At 39.4% G+C, this 14,558-nt stretch overlaps 1 protein-coding gene and 1 long non-coding RNA gene across 5 annotated transcripts in view; one reads left to right on the top strand and one right to left on the bottom strand.

Moving 5' to 3' along the window:
* The window catches only part of ATG5 (autophagy related 5), a 135,727-nt gene that overhangs the window by 65,969 nt on the left and 55,200 nt on the right, over positions 1 to 14,558 (bottom strand). The gene's annotated exons all lie outside the window — the stretch shown is intronic.
* The window catches only part of LOC108585540, a 47,306-nt gene that overhangs the window by 21,299 nt on the left and 11,449 nt on the right, over positions 1 to 14,558 (top strand). The window contains exon 2 of the long non-coding RNA XR_004184373.1: positions 8,934 to 8,985. This is a non-coding gene — a long non-coding RNA (uncharacterized LOC108585540). The remainder of the gene's footprint in view (positions 1 to 8,933; positions 8,986 to 14,558) is intronic.

Consider the following 14,558-nt stretch of genomic DNA (forward strand, 5'->3'; position numbering starts at 1 on the left):
AACCCCTTATCTGTGATTCACATATCTTCTCCCATTCTGTACACTGTTTTTTAAGCAACTCCTTTTTTCTTAAACTCACCCAGAATCCCACCTTATAAAATATTTTATACTCAGAAATTTATATCAAAATCATAATTCTATAAAGCAGGGAAATATTTCCAGAATTACAGTTCAGCTTGGTATTTCTCTATTACTAGACCTGTTTGAATCCAATCTGCTGGCAAACTATTGATTCTGCTTAAACCATCCTAACTATATATTTTTTAAAAATTAGTTATTTCTTCTTGTACCCCTGTCCTAAAAGACTGTGACAGGCTTTAGGCCTTCCTTACTCTAATCTTCAGCTCCAATCCGAGGGAAGACTCACAGTATATTAGAAACGGTGGGAGAGAAAATTTTAAATCCAGTAAGCCCAACACAATTTCACAGATAACTAAGGCCCAGATTGTTATATGTTTAAGAACCAAGACCAGAATCTTGGTCTTCCAATTCAAAGTCCCCAATTGGTTCAATAGTTGCTGCCACGAAACTTTATCTTAATGTGAAGAATACTACTTTGACATAGTCCTCTCATACATGAAGCAATTATTCTGTCAATGCTCAAAAAAGTGTCTTTTTACCATCAGGTATCAAGCAAGAATGTGACAGCTACATAAAATGATTCTTCATGCATACTTAAAATTTTACTTGCTGCCTTGTGATGAAATCTCAAGCATCTAGCATGGTGCATGCATAGCATATGCTCTTGAATCAAAGAATGGATAGAACACTATGAACATAATTTCTCATAAAAGTAAACTGGAAAAAAAAACACGATTGTGCCAGTTATCAATTGTATGACTCTCTTCTCCAAATTCACCCTTCAACATATGCATTGCTATATGGACACAAATCCTTTAAGCATCTCTACTAAGACAACTATGTTAAGATTTCTCAGCAGAAAATGCTAAAACAAGTTGTAGGACAAACAGTTCTGCCCAATGTCCAGATATACAAGTCTCTCAGCAAGGTTGCAGCCTGAGCCTGGCCAAGGGATAACCAGCCCTCTCAAGACAGAATCTAGCACTCCAAAGGCTTCCTGCTTGCACAGGCACACTAATGGGCCATTGCCCTTATCAACATCTTAGTTTGCTTGCTCTGGAGGTCTGCACGGGCTGCCCATCTGTGGTTTCCCACCCAGCTGCCACTCTCTCTGCACAACCATGCCACATGTTGCTGATCACCTGCATTCCAGGTTGCCCTGACTGCCAATGGACTACAGACCAACTCTGGCCTGGCGAGAAGAGAGAACTTTTCTACTAATTCAATGAACTGAATATACCTCCTCCAATGAAGTCTGAGCCCTAGCCCTTGCAGGTGGGGCCCCTTATAAGTTTGGTCTTCCTCCTTCAGTCCTAGGGTAAAATATATAGTTTTCTTATATCGTATAGTCACTCTTATCAGAGTTTAATAATTCTTTATATGAAACTTAGCCTGTTTAACCCACTGATTAGACCCAAATACAACTATGTTTAAAAGGAAGACACAATAAAAAAAATCTGTATTGATATTAATTTTAATCTTCTTATAGAAATGCTGTATTCTTATATTAAGAAGGTATTTTCCCAGCAATAGCTAAAAACACCCTAATCAAAAATAAACTTTTATAGATCAAAGTTATTAACAAGAAAGATACAAATATAAGAAAGTAAAAGAAGTTCAGTGCTTCCCTAGAGTAAGACAGGGAAAGAAAGAAGAGAAAGAAGGAGGGAAGGAGGGAAGGAGGGAAGGAGGGAAGGAGGGAAGGAAGGAAGGAAGGAAGGAAGGAAGGAAGGAAGGAAGGAAGGAAGGAAGGAAGGAAGGAAGGAAGGAAGGAAGGAAAGGAGGGAGGGAGGGAGGGAGGGAGGAAGGGAAAATCAGTGTTGAGATTGAAAGAATAACCAAGTGTCTCACAATGTTTTTCTTTTTTTAAGAGACGGAGTCTCGCTCTGTCACCCCGGCTGGAGTGCAGTGGCGTGATCTCTGCTCACTGCAACTTCCAACTCCCAGGTTCAAGAGATTCTCCCGCCTCATCCTCCCAAGTAGCTGGGATTACAGGCATGCATCATCATGCCCGGCTACTTTTGTATTTTTAGTAGAGACGGGATTTCACCATGTTGGCGAGGCTGGTCTCAGACTCCTGACCTCAAGTGATCCATCCGCCTTGGCCTCCCAAAGTGCTGGGATTACAGGCATGAGCCACCGTGCAGAGCCAAACAAAACAAACACTAAGTAGGAGAAAATTAAAACTAGCAGTTACTTAGCTTATTCACATTGGGAGAAAGGAAGATAACATATATACTTCTTGTCAGAGCTATAAGCAATATTACTGATGTAAGTTTCTTTTTATAAAACTTAACATTTAAGAATGCTATCAAATCAAAAGCATGAAACCGAAGGACTGTTCTACAGAAATATTCAATCAATTTTTTTTTAAAAAAAGATTAAAAATACCATTTCTCAAAAATCCTGATGGTCATCCATTTTTCCTCTCTCTCTCTCTGCTGAATTAAGCTTTTATATTGGTCTTGCAAATTTTTAAAACACCTGGAAAAACATTTTTTTTTAAATTTCAGATCTCTCTAAAATGCGTAAGATACCGAGTTTATTTGTATTCTTTGTTCCTCACGTGGACAAACAGCAGGAAAAAGTGATAACTTTAAACGATTTATCTATTCTTCCACTTAAGCTTTATGGGAGGTAAAAACTCAGGGCAAAATAATTCTTAGGCCACAAATAACGTGTCTAAAATTCCCCACAGGAGACATGGAGGACATATAAGGAGAGTGTAGGGATTGCTACTCAGGCTCAATTCAGCCGGCTGGGATCCTCATGCAGGAAACCGGTGAAATGGTCTCCACATGCATACACTATTCACCTCCTGGTCTTTAACATCTATGAAGCCAAAGGACAGCAGAGTTACAGCATTCCAAATAAATGTCAGATTGTGACAGCACACAGAAGACAGACTCTAAGCTTGCCTTTGAAAGGAAAAGCAAATGGCTGAAAATGACTACAGAAAGGAACCCACTCTTCACAAAATTTTCCATCTGTCAACAGTATTATTCAAATCAGTACTACAAGTGATCATGTGATAATTGTATTGTTTTACTCAGAAGCTTTCAAGATACGTAACAGAAAAGACATTCAAACACAGACCTATATGAGTTAATTTCTTCATTCGTAATATGTTAAACATCTCTGTAAGACAAAACAGGAGCAAAATAAAAATGAACAAGTAGTAATTACTGGTAGGATGCCAAAAGCAAGTGTTCAATAAGTGACCTGTATCTTCAAACTCATCTGCCTTACGAGCCAGGTCAAATTAAGAGAATCCGCCCTTGAAAATTCATCATGAACACAGAAGTAGGTGGGCCCAGTGGACTGGCCTCTGCATCAGGGCTGAGCAGTGCCAGTCCTGGAGGAAGTTCATCCTTCATCTTGTCCATAAACACACGTCTTGGCAGAAAGTTTCTACCCAGGGAAATCTGTGGTTTCAGTGAATCACAAAAGCAATAAAATCCAAATTCCTGGAAATTTTGACCTGGACGGTCACTGTCTGAAAATTAACTGAGAGAAGACATTTACTCCTTTGCCCTACAAAGTAAGTGCTACAGTCTTAGAAAATTGGCATCAAGAACAGTAATCAATATATATTTAGAGTGCAATTACTTCTCTTCGTGTTCACCACTACCACTTTCACCTCTCCGAGCCAACACAATAGCCTCCTACTTGGTCACTGTCCTATGTTTATCCCCTGTGCACAGTATCCAGAATGCTCTTTTAAAGCATAATCACCATTAACGAGTAAATTTTCAAATATTTTTCTAATGGTTCACAAAACATAATGCTTTATGATGCACTTCAATGATATGGTTACTTTAAGTTATGTACTAGAATCATTTTTTAAAAAATATGCAACGCACTGCATCTCCTTATTGCCTGCATCTGGGGCAGACTGCTCCCTGCCCAAACTCTGCATGCAGGCAACCATAAATAATATCAGTAATAAAACACCTCTTCCCCTAGAAACAGATTCCTACTAGGCCCACTCCACCCCCTTGGAATGCTATTGCTGCATTCCTCTGAGATCTCACTGTCTACCTTACTAACTTACTAAGTTACTACCTACCTTACTTACTAAGCTCTAAGTCATGCTATTTTTCTTTCCGGTCCCTAGTAAATAACCAAACTTGTTCCCATTTCAGTTTTAGCAGCCTAGAATCCCCACTTTCCTGATCTTTACATAACTGCTTCTCGTCATTCAAGTCTCAATACAGTGTTACCCCCTCAGAAAGATTTCCTTCATAATCCTAGGTAAGACAGTCCCACTTTCCAATCATTCCCTATACCATCACTCTATTTTATTCTAAATACTTACCGTTATTTCAAATTATGCAATTTACATGTCACTCTCCCTTAACTAAAATATAAGTCCCATGAGGGTAAAGACTTTATCTTCAGCTCTAGAAAGTTCTACATACTTCAGCCCTAGAAAGTTAATGTACTATGAGTATGCACATAGTACATACTCAATGAATGTTTGTTAATCACTAACAGCTAAATGAATGAGTAGGCAATGGGGACAATAAAAACAAGGAAAAGCAAACATAGTGTGGGATAGTGGAAGCCACAGTCTGGAGTCTGGAGCCACATTGCCTGGTTTTGTTTCCCAGCTTTGTCATTTAATAGTTGTTTGAGTTTGAGAAAGACACTTACTGTGCCTGACACAAATTAAGTGCTACATAAGTGTTTGCTATTATCATTACCTTTTAGGCTGCCTCAGATTCAATAAGAGAAGACACTGAGCTTCTAGATTCTACTAGGTAAGAAGTGTCAGGACCAGTAGGGAAAAGTGGCCCTGCCAAAACCCCATCATTATAGAATTGCTGGACTGTTCGGTCTGGCTCAGAACCAGGGAGTCTGCATCACTCACATCAAATTCTATGTGAATGCTGCCTGCTGGAGTTATGCAATTGAGTAGCCTTTGCTAGCCATAGTTGGGAGAATAAAAGCCCTAACACAGTACAGCTGCAATATTTACAACCAAATACCCTCTGACCCTTTTGCTTCCTCCAACTTTTTCAACCACCATATAAGGTTCTATCTTCTCACCCTGTGGGCACAATTTAGTTGCCATTTACCTCCCATCAATTTCACTGCATTCATCTCCAGCCATATCATGTAACAGTGGTGGGAATAAGAATGGTGGTCCAAGAACATCTAGGCCAACATCTGAGGAGTCCTCCAGTCTTGACAAGCAAGTCTGAGTTCCAACCCTACCCCTTAAGACCTAGATAACCATTCCTTTCCAACTCCTTCCTCTTCTAACATACCTTAATATAGTAGGGGAGAGGACATAAGCACGATGGGGGGAGTGGTTCTTATCAATCTGAAAAGATGAGAGGCTCACAACTGCTACACCTTATTACAGCACAGCTTTATAAAGAGTCAGTAAAAACTAGCCACCTCATGAAAACTTTGTAAATGGTTAAAAACTACTGCTAGAAATTTAAAGAAAATTAATCTCATTAAGTACTGAGAAAAGTAGATTGTAAATTCTAATTTCAACATCACCAGCCAATAAACCACAACTGCAAGTTACAACATCTTTAAACGTATTCCAAGAGTCAATTCCAGTAACTGCCTTTATTTTTAAAGAGACAGGATTCAATCATATTGTAACCAATTAAGAAGAATTTATTTCAAATGTATTTTTAAGTTGGGTAATAAAAAAATTCAAAATTCAAAAATTTCATAATGTAAAAAACAAATTATTGTTGTTCTATGTGCTTATATTAACATTTCTAATAATAATGATCTTCAACTATACTCCCATTTTCCCTTCATCCAAAAGATAATCTTTAAAGCAGCTTGTCAAAAAGAGATTTACAGAGCTATAGCACAGTGGTAGGCCAGGACTAATTATCTAAATGTATTCCTGTTACAATCATCTATAGATTTATAACCATTAACCTGCTGTTCTATTACTTTTAAAAACTACTGTATATTAAGAAAAGGTTATTTCTCTTGGCCAAAATTAGTTTATTACTTTCCTACATGCAGAGGGCCAGAAACAAATTTAATATGCAACTGAGTTCATTTTTACTTCACTCAGAAAGCAAGCCAAAGTCATAAGAAAAAAAAAAATTTTTAATTTTTGAAAGACTGACAAAGAAAAAGATACCCCCATTATGTTCACTGTAATCTTTCCAACATTTATTATATAGGTAATTCTTTCTATAATACAAATCCTTTATGCTTCTGAAGAGAAAATGTAAAGTAGAAAACACTATTAATCTGTTAATGATCATCCACTGACAAATAACAAAAGCTTTCAAAACAAAGGGGCAACCAATGGTCACTGGAGATACAGTATGTAATGCAACATTTCTTAACTTTTGCTTCTCACCAGGATCACCTGAAGAGCTTTTAAAAAATACTAATGTGCAGGACCCACTCCAGACCAATTACCTGATTCCCTGGCATCTGTACTTTTGAAAGCTCTCCAGATGATTCTAATATATAGCCAGCGTTAACAACTTCCAGATGTAACAAAAAATACAGTCATGCTTCATTTAACGATGGGGATAGATTCTGAGAAATGCATCAGGCAATTTCATCATGGGAACATCATAGAACATACTTAGAAAACCTACAGAGTACAGCTTACTACACAACTAGGCTATACGGTATAACCTGTTGCTCCTAGGCTATAAACCTATATGGTATGTGCAAACCAGGTACATACAAACTAGTACTGAATACTGTAGCAACTGTAACACAATCTTAAGTATTTGTGTATCTCAACATAGAAAAGGTACAGTAAAAATGCCATATAAAAGATTTTTAAAAGGTACCCCTCTATAGTGCACGCACCATGAATGGAGCTTGCAGGGCTGACTCTGGGTGAGTCAACGAGTGAGTGGTGAGTTAATGTGAAGGCCTAGGACATTACTATACTCTACTGTAGACTATGTAAACACTGTACATTTAAGTTACATTGAATTTGTTTAAAAATTAACCTTAGCTTACTATAGCTTTTTCACTTTATAAACGTTTTCATCTTAACTTTTGAGTCTTTTGTAATAACACTTAGCTTAAAACAAACACGTACAGCCGCACAAAAACATTCTTTCTTTATATCCTTATTCTGTGAAACTTTTTTTATTTAAATTTTTTTTTTTTACTTTTTCAACTTCTTAAGACTTTTTGTTAAAAACTAAGACACAAATACACACATTAGCCTAGGCCTACAAAGGAGGAGGATCATCAATATCACTGTCTTCCACCTCCACATCTTGTCCCACTGGAAGGTCTTCAGGGGCAATAATATGAGCGAAGCTGTCATCTCCTATGAAAACGATGCCTTCCGGAATACCTCTTGAAGGACCTTCCTGTTTTACAGCTAACTTTTTCTAATAAGTAGAAGGTGAACACTCTAAAATAATGATAAAAAGTATAGTAAATAGTAACATAGTCGTTTATCATTATCAATTAATGTACATAATTATATGTGCTAGACATTTATCCAACTGGCAGCACAATACATTTGTTGATAACAGTATCACCACAAACCTATGAGTAATGCATTGTGCTATGATGGTACAAGGGCTACCAGGATACTAGGCCATGGGAATTTTTCAGTTCCATTATAATCTTAAGGGACTACTATCATACATGCAGTCCACTGTTGACTGAAACATCACAATGCAGAGCATGACTGTACATTCACTTTAGAATCAGGCATCTAGGTTCAAATTCTGGTTCCACCTTTTGGTAGTACTGTGAACTCATTTCCTCATTTGCAAAGATGGTAATATTTATCTAATTCTTGTGAGGAATCCCTAAGACGATGCATGTAAAAGTCTCTAGGCCTGGGAAAGCACAGGAATTTAGTAAACCTAATAAGCTCCTCCATTCTGTTTCAAATCTATCTAATCTGTACATGGTAGCTACGTGGAAAATACCTCTGTAAAGAAGTTCCCAATCTGCAAACAGTTCATATTGTGAATCTGCAATTTAATTAAAACAGGAGATAGAAAAAACAGCATGCTCAAACAAGTTTTTATTTTGTAGGAACTGTGTAGAGTGAAATCTACCAAACCCCTTGCTCCTATTATGCACTTAATTGAATAACAGGAGCTGTAGAGAATTAAAAAACAAAAACCAAAATAAAAACAAGTACAGAACAGATTCTTCCTTTCACTTAATGTGTAGTTGGGGAAGCCAAATTGACACAAGTTATCACAATTTCTAATAAATCTGACCAATCCTTTATTTTGCACTTGTAATGCTTGACGGCTCAAGTCCTTCCCACCTACCCCGACTCCCCATCTCCTCAAACGGCAGAGATGACCAAGTAATAGATATTATACTTAAATAAAAGGCATATCAGAAGTTTAGGCTGGGCTGAGCATGGTGGAGCCTGCCTGTAATCCCAGCACTTTGGGAGGGCCAGGCGGGAGGAATGCTTGAGCCCAGGAGTTTGAGACCAGCCTGGGCAACATAGGTAGATCCTGTCTCTACCAAAAAAAATTTAAAAATAAAAATTAGCCAAGCATTGGTGGTGTATGCCAGTAGTACCAGCTACTTGGGAGACTGATGTAGAAAGACTGATTGCTTGAACCCAGGAGGTCAAGGCTGCAGTGAGCCATGACCTTACCACTGCACCTCAGCCTGGGTGACAGAGCAAGGAGGCCCTGAATCAAAAAACAGCCTAGTCAAAAGTGCTATTAAAAACAAACAATACTAGAGTGAGAAACAGGGAAAAGCTGTTGGCTCTCATTACAGTGGGACCAGTGATCACTTTTATCAATAACTTATATATCTGCAAAGAATTTAGCAATTTAAAAAACCCTAGGACTTCACATTAATTTTCACACAACTTACTGATATAGCTCTCCTCATTGTAGAGAGAAGAAATTGCGGCTCCAAGCAGCTACATGACATGCCCAAGGTCATCAGGTTAGTAGCTGCTAGTGGGTGCTACCGTGACACAGAGATTTTTAGTTACATTTCTATAAATAAAACAGCTTGTTTGCTAACACTCTATGTTCAGCCAATTCAAGATAACTTATGATTGAGATCTGGGAAACTATTAATGAATGGCATGTTCATATTATCAAAAATCCCAGGGTTCTATGCTTCAAAAATTATGGTAGCATCTGGTATAGTAATTCAACAAATCTCATCTCCTGTAGTATTTAGAGATGACAGAACAGCACAGCTAGCAGTAGCTGCTACTACAGAAATAAGTATTACTTGTTTTAACATGTTCATTAAGTCATAGTTCTTCAATGAGCACATGAAGAAAGGCATTGTGATAATCAATTGAAAATATTACTCAATTAGGAACTATTCTTTAAAGGAAGACAAGGACAATAATGAGTGAAACTGAAAAATCTCATCTTAGTTCAACTTTTAGCTACCAGGACTGATCAAGAAGTATCTTCCTCAAAACTCTTATATAACAACTAATTCATTGCAAAACAAAGTTGGTTGAAAACTACATACATTTCTCAAAAAATACGGCCCACCAAGAATGTTACAAATTATACTTTATAATGAGCTTATTGTGGACTAAATATTATTGTTTTAAATGTATCCCATAAATTTTAGGGATACATGATGTACATAATGTATCCTGTAAAGTCCAAAAATTCAATCAGGATTTCCAGGAATCCTAACAGTAAAAATAAGAATAAAGTTATTAAAATTTGAAATTATCCTCCCAGTGTTTCTGAAATTTTTTCATTTACAACTCAAGTATCTGAATTGCATTACTCTATTGAGTACTAACACCTGAAAATAAATAATGCTAAAAATACTGGGGAGAATAAGCTGTATTATAATTGTAAAGCATTTCCCCTTTCAACAAGTCCATGAAGTTGTCTTCCTTCTCTTCTCACTTCCTATATTTCCCTTCATCACCTTGTCTTTTCTGCTCCTTTCTTACATTCTAGGTGGGCAAATACTAATCCTTTTTCATCTTTCAAAAAATATGTAAAAGAGACATTTATAGAGTTTTAAAATCTTACATAAAAATAATGACTTTTAAATACCTGAAAAGTACATGCAGATTAAAGTGCCTGTGGAACAAAATCTAAGCATTAACAAAAAGAAGAAGATAGTTTAAGAAAAAATAGCTGCAAAGGCACCATTCACAATAGCAAAGACTTGGAACCAACCAAAATGTCCATCAATGATAGACTGGATTAAGAAAATGTGGTACATATAGATCATGGAATACTATGCTGCCATGAAAAAGGATGAGTTCATGTCCTTTGCAGGGACATGGATGAAGCTGGAAACCATCATTCTCAGCAAACTATCACAAGGACAGAAAACCAAATAGCACATGTTCTCACTCATAGGTGGGAATTGAACAATGAGACACTTGGACACAGGGCGGGGAACATCACACACCCAGGCCTGTCGGGGGAGAGCATTAGGAGAAATACCTAATATAAATGTCGAGTTCATGGGTGCAGCACACCAACATGGCACAAGTATACCTATGTAACAAACCTGCACATTGTGCACATGTACCCTAGAACTTAAAGTATTAAAAAAAAATGAAGAAAAGTGGGGTTTATTTTGGAGGTAGTATTGACAGAGCCTATTGTTAGGCTGGATGTAGAAGTTGAGTTGAAAAAAACAAAACAATTATTACTGGAGGTGGGGCCTGGGGGAGGAGGCAGTGTGCTACTGGCATCTAGTCTGTAGAGGCCAAAGTGCTGCTAAAGATTACACGATGCACAGGACAGCCCCAACCCTCACAGCCACATCAAAGAATTATCCAGTCCAAAAAGTCAACAGTGCAGAGGTTGAGAAACCCTGCTCCACAGGACTGGTTTTCAAACTTTAGTGAGTCAAAACCTTCTGGAAGACTTGCTGAAACAGGCTGCTGGGACTTACCCAGAGTTTCTGATTCAGTTGGTCCAGGGCACATTTCTTTTTTTTTTTTTTTTTTTTTTTTTGAGACGGAGTCTCACTCTGTCACCCAGGCTGGAGTGCAGTGGCATGATCTCGACTCACTGCAACCTCTGTTTCCCAGGTTCAAGTGATTCTCCTGCCTCAGCCTCCTGAGTAGCTAGGATTAGAGGCGTGCGCCACACCTAAATTTTTATATTTTTAGTAGAGACGGGGTTTCACCATGTTGGTCAGGCTGGTCTTGAATTCCTGACCTGGTGATCTACCCACCTCGGCCTCCCAAAGTGCTGGGATTACAGGCATAAGCCACTGCACCTGACTGGCCTAGGGTACATTTCTAATCAGTTCCCAAGTAACACTAATGCTTTTGGCATACTTTGGGAAACACTGATCTACAGAAAGGTGATGAGAAGCTAATGGACAAAACAAAAAAGGATTAGAAAAGTAAGTACATCTAAAGTTTTCCATTCTCTTAAAGAAAATCATAAAGTTCTTAAAAAGTTTTCCATTCTCGAGTTGACAAGATGGTTGAATAGGAACAGCTCCGGTCTGCAGCTCCCAGCGAGACCAGTGCAGAAGGCGGCAGGTGATTTCTGCATTTCCAGCTGAGGTATTCAGGTCATCTTCTTGGGACTGGTTAGGCAGTGGATCCAACCCATGGAGGGTGACCAGAAGCAGGGTGGGGCATTCCTTCATCCAGGATGTGCGAGAAGCTGGGGAGCCTCCCTCCCCAAGCCAAGGGAAGCCGTGAGGTACTATGCTACCCAGCTGGGTTACTACAGTTCTCCCATGGTTTCTGTAATCTGCAGATCAGGAGATTCCCTTGTGTAGCCTATACCACCAGGGCCCTGGGTTTCAAGCACAAAACTGGGCAGCCATTTGGGCAGACACTAAACTAGCTGCAGGAGTCTTTTTCACACTTCAGTGCCTCCTGGAACCCCAGCAAGACAGAACCATTCACTCCCCTGGAAAGGTGGCCAAAGCCAGGGAGCCAAGTGGTCTCGCTCAGCAGGTCCCACTCCTATGGAGCCCAGCAAGCTAAGAACTACTGGCTTGAAATTCTCACTGCCAGCACAGCAGTCTGAAGTTGACCTGGGATGATCGAGCTTGGTGGGGGGAAGGGCATCTGCCATTACTGAGGCTTTAGTAGGCGGTTTTCCCCTGACAGTGCTAAGGAGTCTGGGAGGTCTGGACTGAGCGGAATTCACCACAGTCCAGCAAAGTGGCTGTGGCAGAGTGCTTCTCTAGATTCCTCCTCATTGGGCAGGGCATCTCTGAAGGAAAGGTAACGGTCCCAGTCAGGGGCTTACAGACAAAACCCCCATCTCCCTGGGACACAGCACCTGGGGGAAGGGGCGGCTGTGGGCGCAGCTTCAGTGGATTTAATCATTCCTGCCTGCCGACTCTGAAGAGAGCAGCTGATCCTAACAAGAGGGATTCTCCCAGCACAGCACACCAGCTCTGCTAAGAACAGACTGCCTCAAGTGGGTCTCTGATCCCCGTGCCTCCTGACTAGGAGAGACCTCCCAACAGGAGTCAACAGACACCTCATACAAGAGAGCTCCGGCTGGTATCAGGCCGGTGCCCCTCTGGGAGCGAGCTTCCAGAGGAAGCAGCAGGCAGCAATCTTTGCTGTTCTACAGCCTCCACTGGTGATACCCAGGTGAACAGGGTCTGGAGTGGACCTCCAGCAAACTGCAGCAGACCTGCAGAAGAGGGGCCGGACTATTAGAAGAAAAACTAACAAACAGAAAGCAACAACATCAATATAAAGGACCCCACAAAAAAAACCTCATCCAAAGGTTATTAGCCTCCAAGATCAAAGGTAGATAAATCCACGAAGATGGAAAGAAAAAAAAAAACCAAACAGCAAAAATGCTGAAAATTTAAAAAAACAGAATGCCTCTTCTTCAAATGATCGCAACTCCTCTCCAGCAAGGGCACAAAACTGGATGGAGAATGAGGTTGATGAATTGACAGAAGAACGCTTCAGAAGGTGGGTAATAACAAACTCCTCTGAGCTAAAGGAGCATGTTCTCACCCAATGGAAGAAAGCTAAGAACCCCGATAAAAGGTTACAGGAAATGCTAACTAGAATAACCAGTTTTCAGAGGAACATAAATGACCTGATGGAGCTGAAAAACAGCACAAGAACTTCGTGAAGCATATACAAGTATCAATAACCAAATTGATCAAGTGGAATTATCAGAGATTGAAGACCAACTTATAAAATAAGGTGTGAACACAAGATTAGAGAAAAAAGAATAAAAAGGAACGAATGAAGCCTCCAAGAAATATGGCACTATGTGAAAAGACCAAACTTAAGACTGGTGTACCTGAAAGTGATGGGGAGAATGGAACCAAGTTGGAAAACACACTTCAGGGTATTATTCAGGAGAACTTTCCCCACCTAGCAAGACAGGCCAACATTCAAATTCAGGAAATACAGAGAACAACACTAAGATACTCCTAAAGAAGAGCAACCCCAAGACACAAAATCGTCAGATTCTCCGAGGCTAAAATGAATGAAAAAATGTTAAGGGCAGCCAGAGAGAAAGGTTAGGTTTCCTACGAGGGGAAGCGCATCAGACTAACAGCAGATCTCTCTGCAGAAACTCTATATGACAGAATAGAGTGGGGACCAATATATTCAACATTCTTAAAGAAAAGAATTTTCAACTCAGAATTTCATATCCAGCCAAACTAAGCTTCATAAGAGAAGGAGACTTTAGAGACAAGCAAATGCTAAGGGATTTTGTCATCACCAGGCCTGCCTTACAAGAGCTCCTGAAGGAAGCACTAAATGTGGAAAGGAAAAACCAGTTACAGCCCCGGCAAAAAACACACCAAAATATAAAGACCAACAACACTACGAAAAAACTGCATCAACTAATGAGCAAAATAACCAGCTAGCATCGTGATGGCAGGATCAAATTCACACATAACAATATTAACCTTAAATGTAAATGGGATAAATGCCCCAATTAAAAGACACAGACTGGCAAACTGGATAAACCGTCAAGACCCATCGGTGTACTATATTCAGGAGACCCATCTCACGAGGGAAGACACACATAGGTTCAAAATAAAGAGATGGAGGAATATTTACCAAGCTAATGGAAAGCAAAAAAAAAGCAGGGGTTGCAATCCTAGTCTCTGATAAACAGACTTTAAACCAACAAAGATCAAAAAAGACAAAGAAGGGCATTACATAATGGCAAAGGGATCAATGCAACAAGGAGAGCTAGCTATCCTAAATATATGTGCACCCAATACAGGAACACCCAGATTCATAAAACAAGTTCTTCAAGACCTACAAAGAGACTTGAACTCCCACACAGTAATAGTGGGGGATTTTAACGCCCACTATCAATATTAGACAGATCAACGAGACAGAAAATTAACAAGGATATTCAGGACTTGAACTCAGCTCTGAACCAATTGGACCTAATAGACATCTACAGAACTCTCCATCCCAAATCAACAGAATACACATTCTTCTCAGCACCACATAGCACGCATATCCTAAAAATCGACCACATAATTGGAAGTAAAGCACTCCTCTGCAAATGCAAAATAATGGAAATCATAATAAACAGTCTCTA

The sequence above is a fragment of the Papio anubis genome, chromosome 6 (assembly GCF_008728515.1).
Source record: "Papio anubis isolate 15944 chromosome 6, Panubis1.0, whole genome shotgun sequence".
Lineage (NCBI taxonomy): Eukaryota > Metazoa > Chordata > Mammalia > Primates > Cercopithecidae > Papio > Papio anubis.